The 23,444-nt window shown below is 59.2% G+C and overlaps 1 long non-coding RNA gene across 1 annotated transcript in view; it reads right to left on the reverse strand.

The window, feature by feature from the left end:
- Positions 1-14,679: 14,679 nt before the first annotated feature.
- LOC142820544 (uncharacterized) overlaps positions 14,680-23,444 on the reverse strand; it is a 51,738-nt gene continuing 42,973 nt past the window's right edge. The window contains exons 5-7 of the long non-coding RNA XR_012897768.1: positions 16,500-16,625; positions 15,480-15,628; positions 14,680-14,875 (exon numbers count right to left, since the gene is read on the reverse strand). This is a non-coding gene — a long non-coding RNA (uncharacterized LOC142820544). The remainder of the gene's footprint in view (positions 14,876-15,479; positions 15,629-16,499; positions 16,626-23,444) is intronic.

Below are 23,444 nucleotides of genomic sequence, written 5' to 3' on the forward strand. Positions count from 1 at the left end.
CCTTACCTTGCCCGTGGGCTCGGGAACGCTCATCACTCAGAGCTCAGCCTGCTTTCTCCCATCTGCTCCGCGCAGCAGAACTCTGTCACATGTGCCAGGGCGAGGGGAGGGGAGGGGAGAAGGAGGAAGGGGTAGGTGGGCTGTCAAGCAGGCACAAATCTCGTTCCCCGTGTTGATGCACAGAGAGCAGATGCCTCTTGCTGCAGCCGCTGGGGGGGCCGTTCCTCTCGGGCAGCGAAGAGCGCGGCTTTTGTTTCCTTCCGCGGAGAAGGGCTGGTGGCCCGGCTTTGTGCAGGCGAGCGCGGAGCCTGTGAGGTCAGGCGAGCGCCGGCGCCGAGTCTCGGGGCGGAGGGTAGGCAGTGGCGATGGAGGGCGAGATTCCAGGTGACGCATCGCTCCCTCTGTGCCAGCACAGCAAGCAAGGTGTCCCTGGAGTAGCTTCCCCTTCGGCTCCTGTTTCACAGGTCCCCTACCTGGGGCTTTCAATAGGGCTGCCCACTTGCCAACCCAGCTGAGCAGGCCTCAGATGAGACTGGCCTGGGGGATCACTGCTGCCGTGGAGGGGGGAGGGGGATCGTGTGTGCGCATGAGAGGAGGGGCCTGTCCCTCCAGGGACCTGAGATTGAGCCTGGCAGCTCTGGGCCCTGAATTCCAGGGGCCGCCCCTCCGCACCTCTGGCAGAACAAACGGGAATGCCGCTGGGAAGGGCCAAGATGCAGCTGCTGCAGCTTTCGAGACCAAGGACAAAACTTGGGACCTGAGTAGTGGAAGTGAGCAGGCAGGAGGGGGTCAGAGGCGCAGGGCAGGAGGACCTCGGCTGAGAGCCGTCCCACACAGCCCAGGGCGGTGCAAGGCGCAGGGCCGGGATGTTTGGCTGGACCATTCGGAAGAGCAACGCCCGGCTGCCCACCTGGACCCTGGTGCTGCCCTTCAGCTGGTAGGCCAGGTCCTTGAGGCTCTGGGAGCATCCTACTCTGAGCATCCCTGCACCATCCTCTCCCCTCACCCCTGCATTCATGCAACACAGGGCAAGACTGGACCGGGCCCGAGTGCAGCATCAGAGACATTGATCAACCATCTCCTGCAGCCGCACAGGTTGGCCTCCCTCCAGCATCCAGCCTCATAGCCACTGTCACTTGAAAGCTGCAAAGAGGCCTTAGCATTGTAGCCGGCAAACCCCCCCTCCCCTGCAGCCGCCCCCCAGCGTAGGTCAGTCTAACATCCCCCGCCCAGTGCAATAACCCCGTGCTCTTACATAACTGGTTTTCATCCATAGAGCTCACTGTATTTTGCAAAGGAGGACAGAATCCGCTCCATTGAAGACATGGGGAAACTGAGGCACAGGGCAAGGCAGGGACTTGCCTGTGTACCACTGGCCGCAGAGCCAGGAACTGAATCCTGGCTCCTGAGTACCAATCCAGTGCTCTAAGCACTCAGGGAAGTGACATGCTCAAGGGCCCAGTCAGGACCAGAGTCGGGGTATCCCAACACAGCCCTCTGCTGGAATCGCGAAGCCAGAGGTGCTCAAACTGCAGTCACCGTGGGGCAGAGACTCTGCCGGCATAAGCAGGTGCAGCTGCCTTCACTCAAGGAGCTGGGTCTAGTTACAGCCGACCTGGCTGGTTTGCTCCTGGCCCTTCCTGAGTGCGAGGTGGGCAGCTCTCTTCAGTGGCGGCGGCGCTGCGCCTGCTCTCTGGGGCGCAATCATCCAGTGCCCATGGCTTTACTCCACCTTTGGCTAGAGCCAGACCAGGCCAAATTCCCCCTCTCTTAGGTTCTTCATTAAATAAGGGTCGATTACCTACCCCCCGCCCCCCGCCAGTGAATTATTAAAGGGAACTGTTTGTGTCAAGAGCTACAGTGCACGAGAGCAGGTTTCTAGCCCAGGGAAGTACCAGGCAGCAATGCTTGGGACATGCCGAGTCTGAGATCTAACATTACGGATTGCTAAGGGATGGTAAATGAGCGCACAAGCAGGCCTGTGTATTTGCTCGTACGTGTGAGCCTGCACACACGTGTGCAATTGTGAGCCCATAAACACTCGTGTGCGTGCGGTACAGCAGGTGAAGTGTCAATTCAGGCCAGTCGCCAGTGCTCACGGATTCCTGCGGAGCAGCAAGCCTGCGGAAAGGCACCTCCTGACTGGGTACCATGGAAACCCTGCTCCTTCGAAAATGTTCAATAACACTTTTTTTTTAAGCTACTAATTGAGGAGTGAAGGGTTTGGCACCAGGCAGAATGTATTCCCTGTGAGCCAGCTAGCGGCGAAGGAGGGGGGCCGGGCCATTGTAACAGACCCTGGCCTGGCCAGTGATGCCCTGGGGTTTGCTTTGTGCTTGGGGGAGGGAAAGGAAGGGCTTTGCTGGCTCAAAGTGTGGGGGAGAGGACATGGAATACGGAGCGGGGGTTGGCGAGGACAGGGAGCCGTGGGCAGAGGACAGATCCGAAGCTCCTCGTGGAGTTGTATGTGCCCACTTCTGCTGAAATTTAACCCGGGACAGCTCCTGTTGGCCCCCCTAAATAGAGGCCACAGGGTGTGTTCATCTGCCCCTGCGCACAGCCACAGCCCATCCCCTTCTGGGCTGTCCGGCCATACTTACAACCCCTCGGTTGACCATCAGCAGCCTGCCACATGGCTGCGGTCGCCCCGGCAGCCCACCAGCCCCGGTGCCCAGAGTCCTCTGGGGACAGAGGAGGGAAGCGTGCTGCATTCCGGCCCCCTCAGCGAGCCCCATCACGCTGCGGCAGGGACGGCGAGGGAACAGGAATCCAGGGGAGCCAACTGCTGAGGAATCCCAGGGGAACGCGGTGTATTCCTGCCCCTACACTTAGTCACTTGGCATCGCCGCTAGCCAAGCGCCAGCAGCTCGTCTCGTGCTCCCTCGCCCACGCGGCAGATGGCAGCCTCTCGCGTGGCGACCGGGTTTATTTTTCAGTGGTTATTTTTATAGGCGGCCCTCCCCTGGGGCCCGGCGGGAGGAGGACAGTGTTGTGATAGTATGAGCTGGTACGGGGGGAGATTCGGCCTGGCAGCACAGGAAATTGAGGAGTCAACGGCCAGGTCAGCTCACTCTCCACAGCCTCGCCCATCAGCCCCGCCCCAGCCCCGCCCCAGCCCTGCCCAAGCCCCGCCCCAGCCACGCCAGCCTGCATCACATGGGGGCCACGAAATGCCGTGGCGCCTCGACTCTCGCTGGGGCTCGTCCCCTCTTCGTCTTTCTCCTCCAGGTTTCATTCCATTGGGCATCTTCATTGGGGAGCAACTGGAGACACCTCAGCAGGGCCTGCCTGCCGGCACCCCAGAGCTAATGGAAGCCATCGCTCTCTGCTCCGGCCCTGGAGGCCTGCATGCACTTGATACTCGCTCAAGGGGGGATGCAGTCACCGTCCTGGGAGCTGAAAGACACCTCCGTCCCCACACCGATCCCTGGGCTCCCCTAGCATCACCTCGCCACCACCCCTCTACTCCGCCGTTCCACCCAGGCCCTCCCGCGCACTAGCTCAGCCCTCCTGGCCCCAGCTTACATTCCCAGCAGAGGGGGGATAACTATATTTCCGTATTGCAGCAACAGTTCTCACAGCATTGGAGCAGAGACGGATCTCCCCTCTCACCCTAAAAAGCAGCTCTTCTAGGTCAAAGTTGGGGCACGCTGGTAGAGCAGACGAGGGAAAGGGGGCAGTGGGGAGCATGTAAGGCCACTGCCCTGGCTGCCCCTCTCCTGAGGGCAAACGGGGCTTCTGCCTGCAGGGCTGTCAAGCCGTCTCCCCCCACCCATGATATTCCCTTATGGGGTGAAGCGACCCCCTGCAGTGGAACCAGAACAAGGCCCCTCTGCACACTTCAATCCTGGCCACCTGAGTGGGGCCAGGCCTGGGTGCCAGCTCTCTGCACGCCGCTGACTTCCACCTTTCAAGGCTGCAAACAAAGGGCGATCCCGGGGCCCAGCGCCGCCCTGTGCGCCCGCTGCGAGTGAGGATTAGCCAGCCCAGGGTGGTTTTGTTCAGCTTTGACTTTCCTGCAGCACAAGGAAACCGACCAGCAGAGCGAGAAATACCAAGGGACCCAGGCAGCAGTGAGCACAGAGGCCTCAGATAATCCGTGGGCAATAGGCATTAATATGCTTGAGAGGAAGCCAAGGAAAATCAGCTGAGCTGCACCGTCCAAGGCTTTCATGTTCTCTTAGACTCTGTGACTGAGCATCCGTGCTGCTCCCAAAGCAGAGCTCCCGCCGCTGCTAGCTAGCTCACGCGTTCCATGAGCCTTCAGTGCTAAGCACCACAACACTGGTGCCCCAAAGGGGGCAGTGTAGCCTAGTGGATAGATCACTGGGCTGGGCTGCAGGAGCATTAGGGTCAATTCTTGGCTCTGCCACCAGGTGGCCTTGGACACATCTTTTACCTGCTGGCATCTCAGCTTTCCCCTCTGTAACATGGGGATAAGGGTACTGGCCTCCTTTGGGAAGTGCTCTGGGATCTAGATAAGAAGGAGGTGATTCCATACAGACCCGCTGACTCACCGCTCTCCCTACAGGAGTAATTTGCACAGGTCCTATTGTCTCATTCCCCTCTGCCGCTCAGTTCCTCGCGCCCTCCTCTTGCATATTTCACTCCTCTAGCTCCAGTTTGCTCCTTCCACAGGGAACCAGAAAGGAGCACCCATGCCCCGGCCCTCAGTTTCCCTTTCCCCTGCCTCAGCTTCACCTTCTTTTTTTGGATGGGCCAGAGCTAGCCCTCCAGCAGCTCCTCTGTTCCACCAGCAAAGGGGGGACTAGTCCCGCTCAGCTGGGGAGGGGGCGCTTCGACCTCTCCAGGCAGGAGGCAGGAGGCATGCGGCTGGGGAATGCATTGCATGAGAGGAGGCATGGGGAGGTACCCGCCAGCCTCCGGAGAGCCGATCCAGACCCTGCACTCCTCCTTGGGCTGACGTGAATAATTCACATGCCTTACAGAAGCTGCTGGATGCAGGTGGCAGGTTTGTATAATTTTTGGTGGTGCCCCATTAGCCATACCCCCTGACCTCTGTTAACCATGCCCCGACCCTCATTAGCCACACCCCCTGACCTCTGTTAACCATGCCCCGACCCTCATTAGCCACACCCCCTGACCTCTGTTAACCATGCCCCGACCCCCATTAGCCACACCCCCTGACCTCTGTTAACCATGCCCCGACCCCCATTAGCCACACCCCCTGACCTCTGTTAACCATGCTCCGACCCCCATTAGCCACACCCCCTGACCTCTGTTAACCATGCCCCGACCCCCATTAGCCACACCCCCTGACCTCTGTTAACCATGCCCCGACCCCCATTAGCCACACCCCCTGACCTCTGTTAACCATGCTCCGACCCCTATTAGCCACGCCCCCTGACCTCTGTTAACCATGCTCCGACCCCCATTAGCCACACCCCCGACCTCTGTTTACCATGCCCCGACCCCCATTAACCACACCCCCTGACCTCTGTTAACCATGCTCCGACCCTCATTAGCCACACCCCCGACCTCTGTTAACCATGCCCCGACCCTCATTAGCCACACCCCTGACCTCTGTTAACCATGCCCCGACCCCCATTAGCCACACCCCCTGACCTCTGTTAACCATGCCCCGACCCCCATTAGCCACACCCCCTGACCTCTGTTAACCATGCCCCGACCCTCATTAGCCACACCCCCTGACCTCTGTTAACCATGCTCCGACCCTCATAGCCACACCCCCTGACCTCTGTTAACCATGCCCCGACCCCCATTAGCCACACCCCCTGACCTCTGTTAACCATGCTCCGACCCCCATTAGCCACACCCCCTGACCTCTGTTAACCATGCTCCGACCCCCATTAGCCACACCCCCTGACCTCTGTTAACCATGCTCCGACCCCCATTAGCCACACCCCCTGACCTCTGTTAACCATGCTCCGACCCCCATTAGCCACACCCCCTGACCTCTGTTAACTATGCCCCGACCCCCATTAGCCACACCCCCTGACCTCTGTTAACCATGCTCCGACCCTCATTAGCCACACCCCCTGACCTCTGTTAACCATGCCCCGACCCCCATTAGCCACACCCCCTGACCTCTGTTAACCATGCTCCGACCCCCATTAGCCATACCCCCTGACCTCTGTTAACCATGCCCCGACCCCCATTAGCCACACCCCCTGACCTCTGTTAACCATGCTCCGACCCCCATTAGCCACACCCCCTGACCTCTGTTAACCATGCCCCGACCCCCATTAGCCACACCCCCTGACCTCTGTTAACCATGCCCCGACCCCCATTAGCCACACCCCCTGACCTCTGTTAACCAGGCCTCTTGAGGTAACACGCTCGGGGCAAGATGGACATGATCAGAAGTAAAAGGTGTCATGTCACCCCTCTCGAAGGACTTTTCCCACCATCCTCCTACCAACAGGGATTAGTTTGGCCCCCCCCATACCCCCCTCATGCAACTATCCTGCAATTGCATTAACCCCAATGTGTGTGACATTAACTCGGGTGCAGAGAGGCTGGGGGAAGTGTTCCCTCTAAGGCTCTGTCTACACTCACGGCTACTTGTGCAAGTACAGCCCTTCTTGAGGAAGAACCCACAGAGTATCCACACTGCCCGCCTGCTCTTGCGCAAGGAAATTTACAGTACGGCGTGGGAAGAGAGAGCATCTTGCGCAAGAGCGCTTTTTTTTAATAGGTGTGAGCTCTCTTGCACAAGAGGGCAGTATGGCTGCTCGGCAGGGATTTCTTGCGCAAGAAACCCCTGTGGCTAAAATGGCCATCGGAGCTTTCTTGCGCAAGAGGGCGTCAACACTGCCATGGATGCTCTTGCGCAAAAGCACAACTCGCACATGGCAGTGTGGACATGTTCTTCCACACGACTTCTTGCACAAGAACCCTTGTGCAAGATGTTCTTGTGCAAGAAGCTGCCAGTGTAGACATAGCCTAAGAGTTTCCTCCCATGAGCAGAGCTAATTTTGTGGTGTGCACCAGTACTGAGTTCATGGGGCTTGTTTGGATGTGCCACTGTGGCACCCAAGTTATTAATAAATACGGGTATGTCTACACTACCCCGCTAGTTCGAACTAGCGGGGTAATGTATGCATACCGCACTTGCTAATGAAGCCCGGGATTTGAATTTCCCGGGCTTCATTAGCATAAGCGGGGAGCCGCCATTTTTAAATCCCCATTGCTTCGAACCCCGTGCAGCGCGGCTACACGGGGCTCGAACTAGGTAGTTCGGACTAGGGTGCCTATTCCAAACTACCGGTACACCTCGTTTCATGAGGAGTAACGGTAGTTCGGAATAGGAACCTAGTCCGAACTACCTAGTTTGAGCCCCGTGTAGCCGCGCTGCACGGGGTTCGAAGCAATGGGGATTTAAAAAGGGCTGCTCCCCGCTTATGCTAATGAAGCCCGGGAAATTCAAATCCCAGGCTTCATTAGCAAGTGCGGTATGCATACATTACCCTCCTAGTTCGAACTAGCGGGGTAGTGTAGACATACCCTACTTTATAGACCTTTACCTTTTCTCTCTGTTGCCATGTCTCCTCCCCTTGCTCCATCAACTCCCCTGGTGCCTGCTGCCCCCCAACTCCTCACCCTCCTCTGCTGTCCTGACTCCTGGCCTTCTCACTGCCCTCAGCCCTCCTGCAACCTGCCCCCCTCCACCAGCCCTTCTCTCCCCCTGTGCCCACTCCTCCAGTAGCCCCACTCTGATCACATGAGCTACCCCTCCTCATCCCCTCTCCTAACACCTCCCTCTACACACCTGCCCTGCCTCTCTCCTCTGGTGCTGGTCCCTCCCCTGCAGGTGTCTGCCCTTCTGCTTCACCCTCAGAATCCCCTGACACCTGCACCTTCCCTTAGCCCTGCACCCTCCTGGTGCCTCCCCCTTCCCTTACTGCCCCTTCTCCCTTTGCCTTCTTTTTCCCTGATGCCCACCCCCTCACCACTCTCTGCCCCCATTCTTCTCATGCCCCTCTGTGCCCTCACACATGATTTGCTCCATCCCTGCCTTCCTCATGCCCACCCCTTCTTTCAAGCCTTTTCCCAGCACCTCCCCCTCCCCCCTCTAGTCCCCAATGCCCTTACCCTCTCCAATTGCAGCATCACCCTGTCCCCCCTCCCCTCCTGTCCTATTCCTCATTGTCTGCACTTGGCCCCCTGGCATTTGTCTCTCCTCCACGCTGTCCCTTGGTGCCTTCCCCTTTCTTTCTCCTCCCCCTCCACACAAGCCCCTTCCTCCCCCTTCCCTTCCCTTCTGCCTTCCACTTTGCGGGGCTGGAGTCTGCGCTCGGGCCCCAGAAGTCCCCAGACTCCGAACCCAGAGCTAGGCTGCGTGGCGCAATGCCATGCCGAGCAGTTTTAAAGTCCCGGGCTGTGACATCACGTCACGCCGGGCGTCTCCTCGCTTACCTATTAACGCTGCGCATGGCAGCAGCAGCCGGCAAGGGGGAGCTGGACTGAAAGTTGTGCACGGCAGGGCCGGACTAGGGCCAGTGGGGGATGCTCTGGGGCTGGGGTGGGAGGACGCACAGGGGGCCTGGGGCCCACTCCAGGCAGGGCTGGGGGGGAGACCCAGCTCTGAATATTTCTGGAGCAGGGGCACCACAAGCCCATATAACTCGCCGCCCATGGTGGACGCAGCCAGACCCAAACAACACAGCTTGTGCTGCCCCGGTGTCTCCGCTGCCTGGGGTGGACCTTCGGGGCACCGTATAAACCTACAGGAGGGTACTAAGGAGGCAGAAGCACTCCATCCTGAGAGCAAGAGGAGCTCTCTTGGGCAGTGCAGCCGGGCGACTGTCTTGTGCCTGGCAGACTCAGTGGGATGGGCTGGGCGGGAAATTCCGTCTCCGGTTCCCCACCTGCCGAGGCGTGACTTCTAGCCCTGGGGTGGGGCTAGAGCCTGCCACCCTCTGATTCCTAGGCCAATGCCCTAAGGCACGCGGGAGCCCACCCTGCCTTCAGGACGTCCCTTATACCCTGTGTGGGCAGTCTGGTTGCTCCAAGGATGGGCAGAGGCGGCGCTAGAACCCGCCACCCTCACTCTCCTGCCTCATCCAAATCTGGGCCCGTGGAACCAGCAGCCACGCTGGCCCAGATCCTCAAGGGGTACTGAGGCACCTCGCTCCATTAGATCCCTACAGAGCCTCGAGGAGCCGGGCCAGTCCCCTGGGGAGACTCTGTCCCCATCCCTGTGCCAAGGACGACGCCACCGCTCCTGAGTTGACCAGTGAGGAGGAACAAGCAGAGCTGGGACTCCCCCGCCCGCTCCCTGGCAGCTGAAGCGATGATCAGGGCTCGTTGGTGGTTCCTGAGGTGATTTTTCCCTCCCCCGCCCTTCAAGCAGCTTCCTCTACAAGGCCCGAGTGCAGCCAAGCCGACACAGCAGCGTTTCCAAGACATTAAGCGTTCAGGCAGCTCGGCGGTGCTGGAGAGAGAGCCAGGGCAAGACAGACTATAAATAAACCCCGGAGAAGTGGGAGGCAGCAGCTACAAAGCGCCTGGTGAGCCTGCGAGAAAAGCAGGTGCATTCTGGAAAAAGCCTCGGCAGCCTTTGTACCTCACTGCAACGTCAGGGCATCCCTCGGCACCACGCGCGGGGGGGGAAGCAAAGGAGTTGGTGGGGGAGGGGTGTTTTCCTCCCCCCCCCCCCAGATTGTTACCGTTAAAATGAATATTGTGCGGGAGAGGCAGGCGAGTGACGCCAGCAGGAGAACAAAGGGAGGCGGGGGAGAGAAAGGGCTCGGGGCTCCTGAAACATTTCACAAACCCATCAGGCGGGAGCCAGCGTAGGGCCTGGAAAATGTCAATATTAGCTCGGCGCAGCTGTGGGCCCTGGGGACAGGGAGCCATGGCGCGCGGGCGCAGTGAGGATACTCAGCGCTGCTCGCACGCCACGGGGAGACTCCAGCCACCCACGGCCACCCATTCACCCTGGGGGGCCACCGAGCGAGACACTGGCCTCGCCCTCCCCGGAGGCTTTTCTGCTGGCCACGCAGGCAGCCAAAGGCCCAGCCATCGGATGGGAGAGCCGGGACGGACCAGAGCTCTGTGTCCCTGGGGCAGGTTTTCTCTTGCCCCTGGGCTGCTGCGGCTCAGCCAGGGGTTGCCACGGGAGAGGCTGCATTCCCGTGGGCAGTCAAGCCCCTAGGAGCCCCACACGCGCCAGGGGCTGTACAGACACAGAACAGAAAGATGCCCCTCCCCCAGCCCTCCAAGTCCTGAATCTGCTGGGGGGAAGCCCGGCTACGGAGCCCTGCCGCTGGGCTACGAGCTGGGCAGTCGGCCCAGAAGCCAATGAGTTAACTGGGGGGATTAACACCCCGAGGCCCGGCTGAGTGAGGAGCTGGGGCTCAGGAACAGGGCGCTGTCCATGCTGCTCCTGGCGAGGGGCCTGTCCCTGCAGCACTGACCCACACCAGCCCTTTCCTGCAGCAGTTAGAGCTCAGAGTCCGGGGCCTTGTGCAGGGGGGGAACCTCCATCTGATCCCAGGGTGGGCTGTGGCCCCGGGACGCCCTGCAGCCTCCTCCCTCAACAGGGCGAGGATGCAGAGAGGCCAAGGTGCAACCAGCCAGGGGGTACGTCTACACTACAGCGCTAGTTCGAACTAACTTAGTTCGAATTAGTTAATTCGAACTAAGCTAGTTCGAACTAACGCATCTAGAACTAAAAACTAGTTCGAACTAGCGTTTTGCTAGTTCGAACTAGTAAGTCCACATTGAGTGGACTCTGAACAGGGCTTAATGATGGCCGGAAGCAGTGCCGGCAGGGCATAAAAGGAGGACTTAGAGCATGGAGATACTGTCTCAGGCTAGCTGAGGGCTGCGCTTAAAGGGTCCCGACCCCCACCCCGGACACACAGTTCTAAGGGGTGCCCCGCTTGCAAAGAAGTTCTGGCTTGGAGTGCCCTGAGTGCCCACACTGGGCACATCACACTACTCGGCCATCAGCCCGGCTGCACTTGCCGCAGGCTGCCATCTGGGGAGAGGGAGTAATTGGGGGGCTGCAGGAGAGCTTCCACCCCCAGAAGCCCGCAGAGCCAGCCCAGTCCTCCCCATCGGGGGCTCGTACCCCATTCCTCCCTCACCTCCTTCCACTTGCCCTTCCCTAGCCCCCCTTCTTATTGATGTACAAAATAAAGATAACGTTTCTTCCAACATTGACTCTGTCTTTATTGAAAAAAACTGGGGGAGACTGGGAAAAGGAGGTGGGAGAGGGGAAGAGAAAGGCTGGGAGAGGGGAGGGCAACTAACATGATCAGGGGTTGGGAACAGGTCCCAGATGAAGAGAGGCTACAGAGACTGGGACTGTTCAGCTTAGAAAAGAGGAGACGGAGGGGGGACAGGATAGAGGTCTCTAAAAGCAGGGGTTGGGTGGAGAGGGTGCATTCAGAAAAGTTCTTCATGAGTTCCCATAAAGAAGGACTAGAGGACACCAAAGGAAAGGAATGGGTAGCAGGCTTGAAACTAGTAAGAGAAAGTTGTTGTTGTTGACGACAAAGCAAATAGTTAACCTGTGGAACTCCTTGCTGCAGGAGGCTGTGAAGGCTCCAACTAGAACAGAGTTGAAAGGGAAGTGAGATCAAGTGATGGAGGTTGGGTCCATGGAGTCCTATTAGCCAGAGGGTAGGAGTGGTGTCCCTGCCCAAAGTTTGTGGAAGGCTGGAGAGGGATGGCACAAGACAAATGGCTTGGTCATTGTCTTCGGTCCATCCCCTCCAGGGTCCCTAGGGTTGGCCGCTGTCGGCAGACAGGCTACTGGGCTAGATGGACCTTTGGTCTGACCCAGGACGGCCATTGTAAGCTCAGGGCTCAGTGTCGGGGGTCTCAGTGGACCCCCTGGATTTTCATGCACACCTGGTCCTGGGTGGCCAGGCTGGCAGCTCTCCTGCCCTAGCCGGCCACTTTCCTGTGCCTAGTGCGGAGATCGTGGACGAGGTCCACGATGTCCGCACTAGCCCAGGAAGGTGCCCGCCTCTTGCGGTCCAGGGCAAGCTCCCGGGAGCCGCCAGCCTGGTCCCGGCAAGAGGGGGTGGGCTGGGGGGCATCGGGTGGGTGGCTCTGTGCCGTGCCAGGTGCAGGGTCTGCTAGCTGGGTGCTGGCAGGCTTGCACCTGGCACGGGCACCGTAGCCAGCCCGTGCCCCTTTAAGGGGTCCGGGGCCGGGAGGGGGGCATAGAGTTTCCCTGGTGTTGGCCAGAGTGGCCACCAGGGAAACCTGGGGAGGGCTAGCCTCCCACTAGTTCGAACTAAAGGGCTACACAGCCCTTAGTTCGAACTAGCTAGTTCGAACTAGGCGTTAGTCCTCGTAAAATGAGGTTTACCTAGTTCGAACTAAGCGCTCCGCTAGTTCGATTCAAATTCGAACTAGCGAAGCGCTAGTGTAGCGCATAGGAAAGTTAGTTCGAACTAACGTCCGTTAGTTCGAACTAACTTTCTAGTGTAGACATACCCAGGGAGAGGGATGGGAGGGAAGTGGAGAAAGCACCCTGGCGGTAAGGGGGGGGGGGAGGGGCAGTGGGTTCTGGCATAGCTTAGGGGATAGGGCAGTCACCCACGGAGGGCAGTGTGGTGGGTTCAAGTCCCGGCCCCCACCTGGAGAGATGGGACGGCCCAGGCTGCCCTGGCGGAGGGCGGGATGAGGGACGCAGCAGGAAGAGCCCAGGTGAGGGAGGGGCTGGCACGGGAAGCAGCAGTCACAGCTCCCCTGGGGCATGGCTGCAGGGGAGCTCGTCTCGGGGCACGGAAGCTGCGGTGCTGCCGTGTAATGGGCGGGGCTGCGGGGAAACTCTTCTGCCACTTGCCAAGAGACGTCCAACTGTCTGTGTCACCAGAGGCAGCATCTGCTCGCCTGGTACCCAGCCACCAGAGAGAAGCAGCCTGGCAGGGACATCCCCCCTCCCTGCCTTCTGGATCACAGAGCCACTGGCACAGGATGGGCTACGGCCTGGCCTGGCTGCTGTCTCTCCGCCACCTGCCAAGGCAGCTTCTTCCTTCCCTGTGGCCTCGGTCAGCACCCAGGGACTGGGCTACTGCACCAGGGCCGGGAGGAGGGGTCTGCCTCACAGGGGTGGGCTAGAGATGGGGTGCCCCTCTGTCACTCTCCTCCTGAGCCCATCTTGTGCTCTGCCTGCCTGGAGCTAGCGGCTAGCTCCATCCCCCTTAGCATCCTAGGGCAGGCAGGGCTTGAACACTCTAGGCATGGAGAGTTCACCCCCTCCCTAGGGAACCCAGCCCAGTGCTTCCCCACCCGCCTAGGGAAATAAAATATAGATCCCTTATATTATATGGGCCCATCTACACCTCCCCCACTGATGCTCCTTGTACATCATGTGAACTGGGGCAAAGTCTTCCTGGCGTCATCCCCGTTGCCCCAGACCTCTCCCACCTTCCACCCCACACGGACTCACACCCCCCGCTCCCCAACCCAGCGCTCGTCCCTCTGCCTGGCCCTGCACCTCGGTACGTCTCGCTCACCCCACGCCTGCTGCCCCCTGCTGCCTCTGCAGTCACTGGCAGGCCCCAGCACGTTCCCCGTGGACGGGTGTTCACATCACCAATACCCCACCACCTCAGCTGGCAACCAGTGAGCCACCATGTGGGCGGGGGCGGGCTCAGCAAGGATGCCGAGGGCAGTGTGGATCCTGGAGTCTGGCCTCGCTCAGCCTCGCTCCAGGGGCCCGTCCCGCTGCCGGGACCGTGGTGGGGGAGACCTGCCCTGATAGTCCTGCTCTGTGGCTGAAAGCCGGGCCGAGCTCAATAGGGCCCCCCAGCCACAGCTGCGGAGTGTCTGAGCGCCACAGGAGGAGAGGCTGGAAGGCTGCCAGCGTCCCCGCCCGTCCCATCCCCATGGAGAGCCAGCGCACACCGAACCCCGGCTCACATCCTGCTCGATGGCGCTTGTGGGCTACCTCCTTGCACGCTCCCTCTTTGCCAGCTGCGGCAGAGGTGGGCTTTCCCCAAGCCCCCACCCCTGGCGGAGGGAGGCAGGAAGGCGACAGAGCTGGGGAGCGGAACTGGAGCCGGACTCATCAGTGCCAGGGCTCAGGAGATGGACTCCTGCCCCCATTACATCAAGCAGGCCAGAACCCCCCCCCCCCCACCACCACCACCACCACTCTCCGTTGTTCCCACCCTGTATTCTGTGCATCACAATCATGCCTCAGGGCCTGTCCTGGGCCAGGCCCAGGCCCCATTGTGCTCGGTGCTGTACAAATGCAGAATGCAAAGACAGAGGTGCTCTAAAGGGCTCACAAAGCCACGCGGCCCGTCCTCGATCCACCCTTTCCCCAGCAGCTCTTCAGTGCTGTTCAGGAGACCCGACTCCAACTCCAGTGCCCCTTCCCCTGCATCTCGAGGAAAACATGTGGTGCATGGGGGAGCTGGATCCTTACTCCCAAAGTGCAGGCCATTGGTGCCTTAGCTCTTAGCAACTCCAAGCGAGGAGACGGTTCTTTCTCCTCCACAGTGGTGGCCAGGCAGGAGAGGAGATGTCCCTCCAGAAGCCCTTTCACATGCTATACCACAGGTGTGTGTGTTTGCTGGCTGCACACCGGGGTTTATCGCCCTTGCATCAATGTATTCCTACTGCAGATAAAAACCAAGGCAGGTCTTGCCGTGCCTCTGAATATGGATGAGAAACAGAACGCTCCGCATGGGGAGGGGATGAGTGGTGAACACAGAGCAATAAAGGCAGAGCGGAGAAAGGCAGCGAGAGAGCAGGCAGGAGGACAGAGGGGGGATGGGGCCCAGAGTCACTCACCCAAGGGGCTATGCGAGCAGTGAGGGTGGGGTGAGGCTGCATTTGGGGAGCAGATGCCTGCACAGGATTCTCAGCTGATGGGTGCAGGAACAAAGAACTCTGTTGAGGAGCCAAACACCAGACCCTAGAGATCCAAACAGGGAATAAGCCATCGGAGAGAAACGCAGAATGCAGCTGAGCAGTTTCCGTCTGGTGTTTCTCGCAGGACAGAGCACCTGGCTATCTCTGTTAGTGGGATTCCCATTCGTGCTGGGGCCCGTCAGCGCCCCTCTGGACACAGGCGTGACTGGCAGCTGCCCACTCGCTAGCCTCCCCCGGAGATGCCCAGGCATGCCATTCATCAACATACGGGGCAGGCCACTTTGCAGGGGACTTGTTGGATGTGGCAACATGGGCTGTGGAAGTGGGCATCTTCCCTCTGCGTTAGGAGAGCGCCCATTCCCCAGGCTGGTGCTAGGGGGCCCCACGCAATCATGTATAAAAATGAAATCTTGACTGAGATCGTTAATGGTCCCTGGCACAAATTCCTGCATTTGGATGAGCTAAAGACCTTGACAGTTTCAACGGGGATGGAATTTGTCTGGACTTCTTGCTGTCCTTAGCTCCTGGTAAGTGGCTGCTCCTTTCCAACCCAGAAGCAGCCGCATTTCAAAAATAGTCGAGAAGCTGATATCCCTGGATCTATGTACTGAAGCACACCAAGGAAGCTAAACGCCGTCGTGACTTACAACTTATTGCGGCTGTCTTTGGATCCCTTGGGATGGAACAGCGCGTGCCATGTCAGGATCACCCGGTGTCCTGAAGAACCCTGGGACGAGAATGGATCGAGGCCGAATGCACAGCCAAGGCCTGCCTGGCGTCACCCCGCACCTGCCACCTGCAATGACAGCCCGGCTTAGCCTCCCTGCGAGTGCCTTCTTTGGCAGGGAGGTTCAGTGATCCCGTTGGACAGAGGGCAGAGAGGCAGAGCTGGGAACAGATCCCACAAATGCTGAGGGCTCTGTAGCAGGCGACCAGATTCCACGGTGATGGGCCCGGCACAAGAACCAGAATAGAAAGCTCCAGGGGTGGCTCTTCCCTCGCAGCCTTTGGCTCTGGGTCTCTGCCACTGTCATTTGTGTCTTGGCCTCTCCTGGCTTCTTCAATGATTTGTTTCCCCGCTCCAGCCGGCTCCCTCCCATCCGATCCCTGCTCCGAGCCAGTACAAAGGTGACAATATTTTCTCATTATTAGCCTGAGTTGATGGGTCTCTGTCAAGGGGGAGGAAAAAAAGCAGCAGCAGCCAGGCAGGCAGGATTCTGGTAGGGAAACTGCCACCCTCTTCGCCTCTGCATCAGCAGCTTCCTTGTGCATGTGCCATTTCTCCGGGCTCAGGCTAGCAGCGGAGAGCACCACTCACGCAGCATCTGCATTTAAGTGGGGATGGCAAAACCCTCCATGAAGCCTAGAAGTCTGATTGGTGGAAGAAAAGCCAAGCCCACGGGCCTGGAGCGGGCAAGGGCCGGAAATGCCTCCTCACTGCAGAGAGGGCAGCCAGCAGCTGTGCCCAGAGCGAGCAGAGGGGAATCACCCTGAACAGTCACCCCCAATTCAGAGCCAAAGCGCCGCTCCCAACCCAGCTCTCATCCTTTCCCCAGGGCCCAATGCAGACTCCACCGCTCGTCACCCCAAACCTTCCTCCCTCCACTCCCCCATATCAAGTCGGCCCCCCCAAAAAAGGCCTTTCAGCCGTAAGCCAAACCATTCACCCCACATCCCAGACCTGGATCTCAGCTTCACCCCAGTGACTTGGCAGCTCTGGATATGCTCCAGAATTGTGGGTAGGACACGGGGGGTTAGGCAGTGGGGGGGCATAGGCAGGCATCTCGGAAGGCCTAACACAAGATGAGAAACTTGTCAGCATTCAAGATTAGGACAAACATCACCCTACGTCCCTGCCCCCAAGCCCACGTTCACCATGTGCCCTTCCTCTCTGGGCCGTAGGCTCTCTGCACCCGCCTTTTGCCGGCCAGACTCTGCCGGGGGCAGGTCAGTAACACCCATCCATGAGCGACTGGCTGAACTGCTCGCTCTAATTTCCGCAAGCCAGCGGAGCCCAATCCCGCCACCGCCGCGCGCGAGCAGCCGCCCTGGGCTGCAGCTGTGGAATCCGGCCCGGAGATTCCTGCCGGTGCCTGGAGGAGAGCAATGCAAAGCGCAAGGGAGAGACGGAGGGAGACAGATGGACAGCAATGGAAACATACGTTCAGTGGAAGGAAGCAGATACACAGCAGGCATGCGGCAGATAGGCGCGCAGATGCTCCTGCGCAGAAAGCCAAGCGAAGGGAGATTCCCCATTGTTGGCTGCTCTGTTCCCATCACCCCCGTGCCACAGAATCAAACCAAAACCCACCGAGCTGCCAGGAGCCCACAACCTGGAGCAGGGAGCCTGGGCTGGGTGTGGCCTATGCAGCCACTTGGGTGTCGGTGTCGGGGGGCAGCAGCCCAAAGCCAGGGGGAAGGGTTTGTCCTTGGCTCCTGGGGAAAGCGTGGGGATTGGCTGGGGAACCAGGCGGGTCCCACTCGGGCGTAAATGAATCTTGTTCCAGTCCTGAACTCTAGGGATGGAGAATTCTCCAGGCTGGGAGTGAAAGGGCAGCATGGGACGAACCTGCCACACAAAGCCACGTAATTCTAGCCTCCGTGTCCCTCCGCGGCAGGCCGGGAGGGAGGAAATGTGCTGAAGCAGACCTGGTCCTCGGCAGCAGGGGAGGCCAGTAGAGCTTATACTACTGAGGCCGTAACCGAATATCGGTCTGGGCGCTAGGAAACCAGCATTCTTGGCTCTTGGAGTGAGTGCGCAGTAGTGCTTAGAGGAGAGTCAGGGCTGCTGGGACGTACTCTCAGCTCAGGGATGTAGTATTCTTTAGTGGTTAGAGCAGGGGGATCAGGAGTCCTAAGCGTAATGCCCAGTTTTGCCACTGGCTCACTGTGCTGCCTTGGGCAAGTCACTTCACCTCCCCGTGCCTCAGTTTCTCCAGCTGTAAAATAGGAATAACAGACTGTTCTTATGGGGTGGGGTGGGGATTGAAGGCTCAGTAATGAACATGCATCAAGAGGGTGTATAGGTCCTTCGGTGGCAGAGAAGAGTGATTGCCCAGCTACCTTGTGTGACAGGGCTGGGCTATGGATATAGGTCACCACTGAGGACTCCGGCAGGATGCAAAAGGGAAGGAGAAAAAACCAGAGTGGCTGAGACCCTCAGAAGTCCTTGAATCATGTCATGCAGCGCGTCCCTGCTAATTAGAAAACCCCGTTCCGAGCCCTTGGAGCTGTGATGTCATCCCTCAGATTGCTTGATTGGAGGGGGGAGGAATTAGCTGGCGGATGGGAGGCAAGTGCTGACACCATCCTTTCTGGATTTCACACCTGCCTTGCCTCCCCGGGCCCATCCCCCGGCCCCGCTGGTGTCTCTGAAGTGGCGTGGACCCCAACAGGAGCCCAGGAGCGCGGCAGGTTCCAAATCACGCCAGGTGTGTGTGTGGGGGGGGTGTCTTTTACTTGCTTGGGGACCCAGGCAGCCACTCGCGGCTCTGCCAGCCAGGTCATTGGCCACCAGCTACCCTGGCCCCTAGCCAAGGGCTCTGCCAGCAGGGCCCTGAGCCCACTAAGTCCCTTCCCCTGGGTCCAGGCCGTCTCCTCACACATCCCTAAATTCCCTTCCCACTGGCCCTGCAGCCCACAGAGCCTCCCCTCCCCCGTTTCCAATCGGCCGAGCTGTGAGCCCTCCATCGCCTCCCTGCGAGCCCACCATCGCCTCCCTGCATCGCTGTGCTGCCCTTGCCCAGTCTTAGCTTGCCTGCCTGCCTGGACCCGTCCCCAAGCCTTCCCTGCCCCCCCCCCCCGCCCCTCGCCTTCCCACCCAGGCCTGCCGCCTCCGAGGCCCCAGGCCGGCAGAGCTGCTGAGGCGGCTGCGTTCGACGGGGAACTTGCCAATGCCGCAGCATTCCCAACTTGTGCACTGCGCTCTACTTGCCCGGAATAATAAGCAGGCGGGCGGCAGGGAGCTGCCGTGCTGTTCCCTGGAGGCGCTGGCCCGGGTTAAACGAGACCCCTGCTCCCCCAAGTGCTCGCCGCGTGTTGTAACCCAGATGAAGTGCTCAGGACGGTGCCCGGAGGCTGTTAAATCAGCAGAGTCGCCGAGTGCACCTCCGGACCCTCCCCCACCCCGGGCGCGTGTATTACTGATCACTGGATGCCTTCCAGATGCAGCCGAGGCCTCCCTCCCCCCTCCTTGTGCCCCAGCTCTGGGCAGGGGGGCAGGGCAGGCCGCCGTCCCCACCACACAAGTACAGGCAGCATTTCGCCCCGGCGAGAGGCTAACACATTCCTAACGGTTGCCAGGAACAACCAGGCGCCGGGGGAGAGAGGCAGGCGCACAGGCCCCATCCTGTGCTGATGTGTGGAGAATGGTCCCATGGTCACTTCTGTTCACTCCTTCCGGATGACCTTCCTCCCACCAGGCCTCCAAAGCAGCCCCAGCCTCCAGGGAGCAGAGCGGTGCCAGGCATGTCGGGGCTGAGCCTGGCACCTCTCGGCTTGGCAGGTCGGAGTCCCAGCAAATTAAGCAGTGGAGCATGGACGGCTCTCAGAGCCAGGCAGCGCGGGCGTGCTGGCTCTCGACCCCTAGCCTAGCCCTGCAAATGCCTGTTCACATACCCCCCTGCACACACACGGATTCAGCGGTTGATGGCACTTTCCTGGCCTCCGCCACTGCATTAAGTGAGCCCCTCCCAGTCCAACGCCCGTCGCACAGTTATCCCCGCTGCACGGACCAGGAGGTGAAGTATTTGCCCGAGGTGGCTGTGGGAGAATAGAGGCTTGAACCCCCGTCTCCCCCATCCACCACGCCACCCTTCTCCTCCCCGTTAGCGCCCCACGGTTTTGCCATCCAGTTGGCTCTGGGGCCGTTCCGTCCTGTCCCCAAAGGCCGGCAGCTCCACAGGCCAGGAAGGCCGGGCAGGACCCTGGAGAAAGGGGACAGCTCACACTGCGCACCAAGGTTAGGCTGGCAAGCCCAGCTCTCACCCCGCAGGCACCCTCTGTGCCAGGATCTGCCTCCCGGTGCTGCACAAGAATGGGAAGCGCGTGCATCCGCCGGGAGGAAGCCGCCGGGGAGGAGGAGACAAAGGCGCGCAGTGTAAGGGCCTGGCTCCCCCCAGCCAAGTGCACCGCTTTGGCCTGCGCTCAGAGTTATAAATAGAGCGGGTGTGTGGCGTTTGACACCGACTGAGACACGACCGGCTCCTCGGCGGAGCACTGCAGCAGCTCCCAGCCACGTGGCCTAGGTGGCTGTGCCAAGGCTGCTTCATCCTGACCCACAGCGCCGCCTGCTAGGCCTCTTCTGAGCCCAGGCACAGAGCTCTGCCAATGCCCTCCAGGGCCAGCCTGCAGCGCCCCTGTCACGTTGCTGGATCTTGAAGGGAGCAGCCAGATTACTGATGCACCCATAGGTGTGGGTGCTGGCCCCAAAAATGGTATAGAAGGGGGCCATGTGAGGTATTGAATAGAAGCTTATTATTGGATAATCCTATGTACGCTGTTCATGTGTTTGTATAATGTCTGTGTGTGCAATTATTAGCATGTACTTGTATGGACACTGGAGATTTCCCTGCATGTGGTTAAGCATTGGGCAGGGCCAAGCCTGTGGACATGCTAATTACCGAGGCCCTGTGGAACAATGGCTCTCAATGGGCCAAGGACACACCCAAAGAGCAGCCAGCAGGGAACACAGAGATTGGCCTCTGACCAGGTGACCTGCTACATACTAGAAGAGGCCAGGAAGGAGGTATAAAGAGGCCATGTGGTCAATGCCATTTTGTTCTCAGCTCAGCACTTCATCCCAGAGGCAGCATTGCAGGGATCAAAGAGCCCGGAAGACCTGTGAACCCATCCTGATGCGAGGATGTGCAACAAGAACTTTTAAACCAGCAGCTGTAACATCTCTGCTAGAGCCTGCATCGAGGACTGGGAGATTCAGTGCATGTAACGTAATATTCTTTAACAACCTGACTCTCGTGCTTTTCTTTCTTGTGATAATAAACCTTTAGTTTTAGATTCTAAAGGATTGGCCCAGCGTGATTTGTGGGTAAGGTCCAGAAGGTAAATTGATCAGGGATCTGTGGCTGGTTTCTTGGAACCGGACAGAACTTGTTCGGGGTAGGTGGGATTGGGTGCTAGGACCCCCCACCTGTGTATGAGGCCTGGGGCCATCTGGGGCACGGATATTGCTGGGATGTCAGAGGGGTTTTGCTCGGGAGGCTTCAGGCAGGCAGCTGAAGCGCTCTGTGGGACTGGTGTGTGGCCTGTTTGGAGAGGTCACCAGTCTGGGGGCTGTAAGGAGCCCCGGATTTGAGCAATTCGCCCTGAGCAGATGCCCTCAGCTGTGCCCAGACACGGCCCGGTCCGTCACAGCCCCCGGAGACCACAGTCCTGGGCTCCCCGAGGCAGCCCCTCCGGCAGGGCCCGGTTCTGCTCTGCAGCCCCCAGCTGGATGAACACGGCACGTTCCTGCCTCCCCGCAGCCTCCCCTTGCGCCTCCATTCCTGGGCTCCTCCCCGGGAATGGCCAATTGTTCTGGATTATTGGGGCTTTCTGGGGTGTGCCACAGGCTCAGACTGGGCCAGACTCGTGTCACTTGTGTCCAATCAGGGTTAAAATCGGGTTCTCGAGAACTGGCGGCAACCAGTGCATTAGCCCGCTGCTTGTTCCACCCTCCCCGTCTGAGCCAGAGGCATGGACACCCCATAGACCGGAAAAAGCCAGTAGGTGCCTGCGGGGGGAGAACCGGATTGCCTCTGTGTTGGGAGACCTGGAGCGTAGAATCTTTACACGAGGAGTAAATTCTTAACACAGCAGCTGCCTCCACTCCCAGGCAGGAGGAGACTCTGTGCTAACCTTTCCAGGAATAGCAATGGAAGGGCCCTGCCTGCCAGCACAGACTTGGGAACAGCCACCCAAAAAGCTGGGCCAGCGCTGCCCTCTGCAGCAGCCTGAGCATTTCCAGTGCACACGATAGAGCTGTACCGTGGGAGACAATCAATCACAGCTAACAGCATTACGTTCCGGGGAGCTGGCAGCGCGGGCGAGAGAGAGGATGGGAAAGGTGGAGTGGACAGCCCAGACCTGGGGAGGGATGTGAAGACTCCAGCCAGAGTCCTCAGACGCACCCGTGCTGCTCTCGCCCGTCCAGCTTAAGCACGTGTGGGTCCAGTGATGGGTGGCTGGAGAACGGCCCGCTCCCAGGCTCAGCGCGTGACACCTCCCGGCCCGATCGTGCCCTGCATGTGTTTTTCCCCCTTGAGGTCCCTTCCAGGCCTTGTGCTCTATGCATTCTCTGCAATGACTGCAGATTAACTCATCCCAGAAGGAGGGAAATCTGGGGAAAGGTTGGAGAAAAGGCTGGGTGCAGCACCCCAAGCTGCAACCCGGCCTCATGCTGTGCGGAGCCGGGAGGGCTCCCTTTCTCTACAACCAAACCCATGAGCACTGCAGATTCATGCTCAGCTAGCGAGCAAAATTAAGCCAACTGATTCTTAACTTTTGCTACTTCCCTTTGTGAAGGAAATCCTCCGGGATCCTGCTGTGATTGTCCAAAACGACGTGCCGAGAGGTGCCGGCCGTTCACGTAGGGTATGTCTACACTACCCTCCTAGTTCGAACTAGCGGGGTAATGTAGGCATACCGCACTTGCAAATGAAGCCTGGGATTTGAATTTCCCGGGCTTCATTTGCATAAGCGGGGCACCGCCATTTTTAAATCCCCGCTGCTTCGAACCCCGTGCAGCGCGGCTACACGGGGCACGAACTAGGTAGTTCGAACTAGGTTCCTATTCCACGAGGAGTAACGGTAGTTCGAACTAGGAGGGTAGTGTAGACATACCCATAGAGATTTAAGGAAGGGTCAGCGCCGCTGTTTAAAGAGACACGTTAAGGAGCACGTTAACACGGAAATAAACCCACATTGATCCACACTGGAAAAACCCACCCTCGTTCTGAACTGGATCCCAGCTAGGACAGCAGAGGGCGTCTCTCTTCTCTACAGCAGAGGCATTAGCCAACTCGCTGTGCAGTTCAACCCCCGGCAAAGCAGGTTCCTGACCCCAGATGGCGTTCACTTCTTGCCCTGTGGACCGAAGGCCTGTGGAGCGTGTAGCCGAGATGGTGGCATTGCCGGTGCTGGTCTCACTCCTGTGTATCTCATGCTCTACTCCCTCCCCCACTTCTTCCAGCGATTATTAATCGGAAAAGCTGGCGGATTGGTCTTATTGCCTTCTAACGCCCCGAGTCTGGCACCGCACACACAACTGAAGCACTTTGTGTGTCTCCTTTCCCTTCCGCCAGACGCTCGCATGGCTCCTTAAAGCCCGGAATGAATTTAGCAGCACAACCCCCCGCCTCAGGTGGGAAGCTAAATAGAATGGGCCAAGTTCTCCAAAGAAATCGGCCCCCTTTAAATACCATAACTAGTGGCCAGATTTCCCCAAGGTGTTTTCAGGCCCCGGTGAGAGGCTCTGGGGGTGTTCTGGTGAGTTTGGGGCATCTGTCAGCTCCTAGCAGTCGGCTGGTCTCCAATTCAAATGCCCGTCTGCGGTTTGGAGCAGCACTCCCCCAGGGCAAGGGCAGGCAGGAGGAAGCGTGTTGTGCTAGCAAGGC

The sequence above is a fragment of the Pelodiscus sinensis genome, chromosome 26 (assembly GCF_049634645.1).
Source record: "Pelodiscus sinensis isolate JC-2024 chromosome 26, ASM4963464v1, whole genome shotgun sequence".
In the NCBI taxonomy this organism is placed as follows: Eukaryota; Metazoa; Chordata; order Testudines; family Trionychidae; genus Pelodiscus; species Pelodiscus sinensis.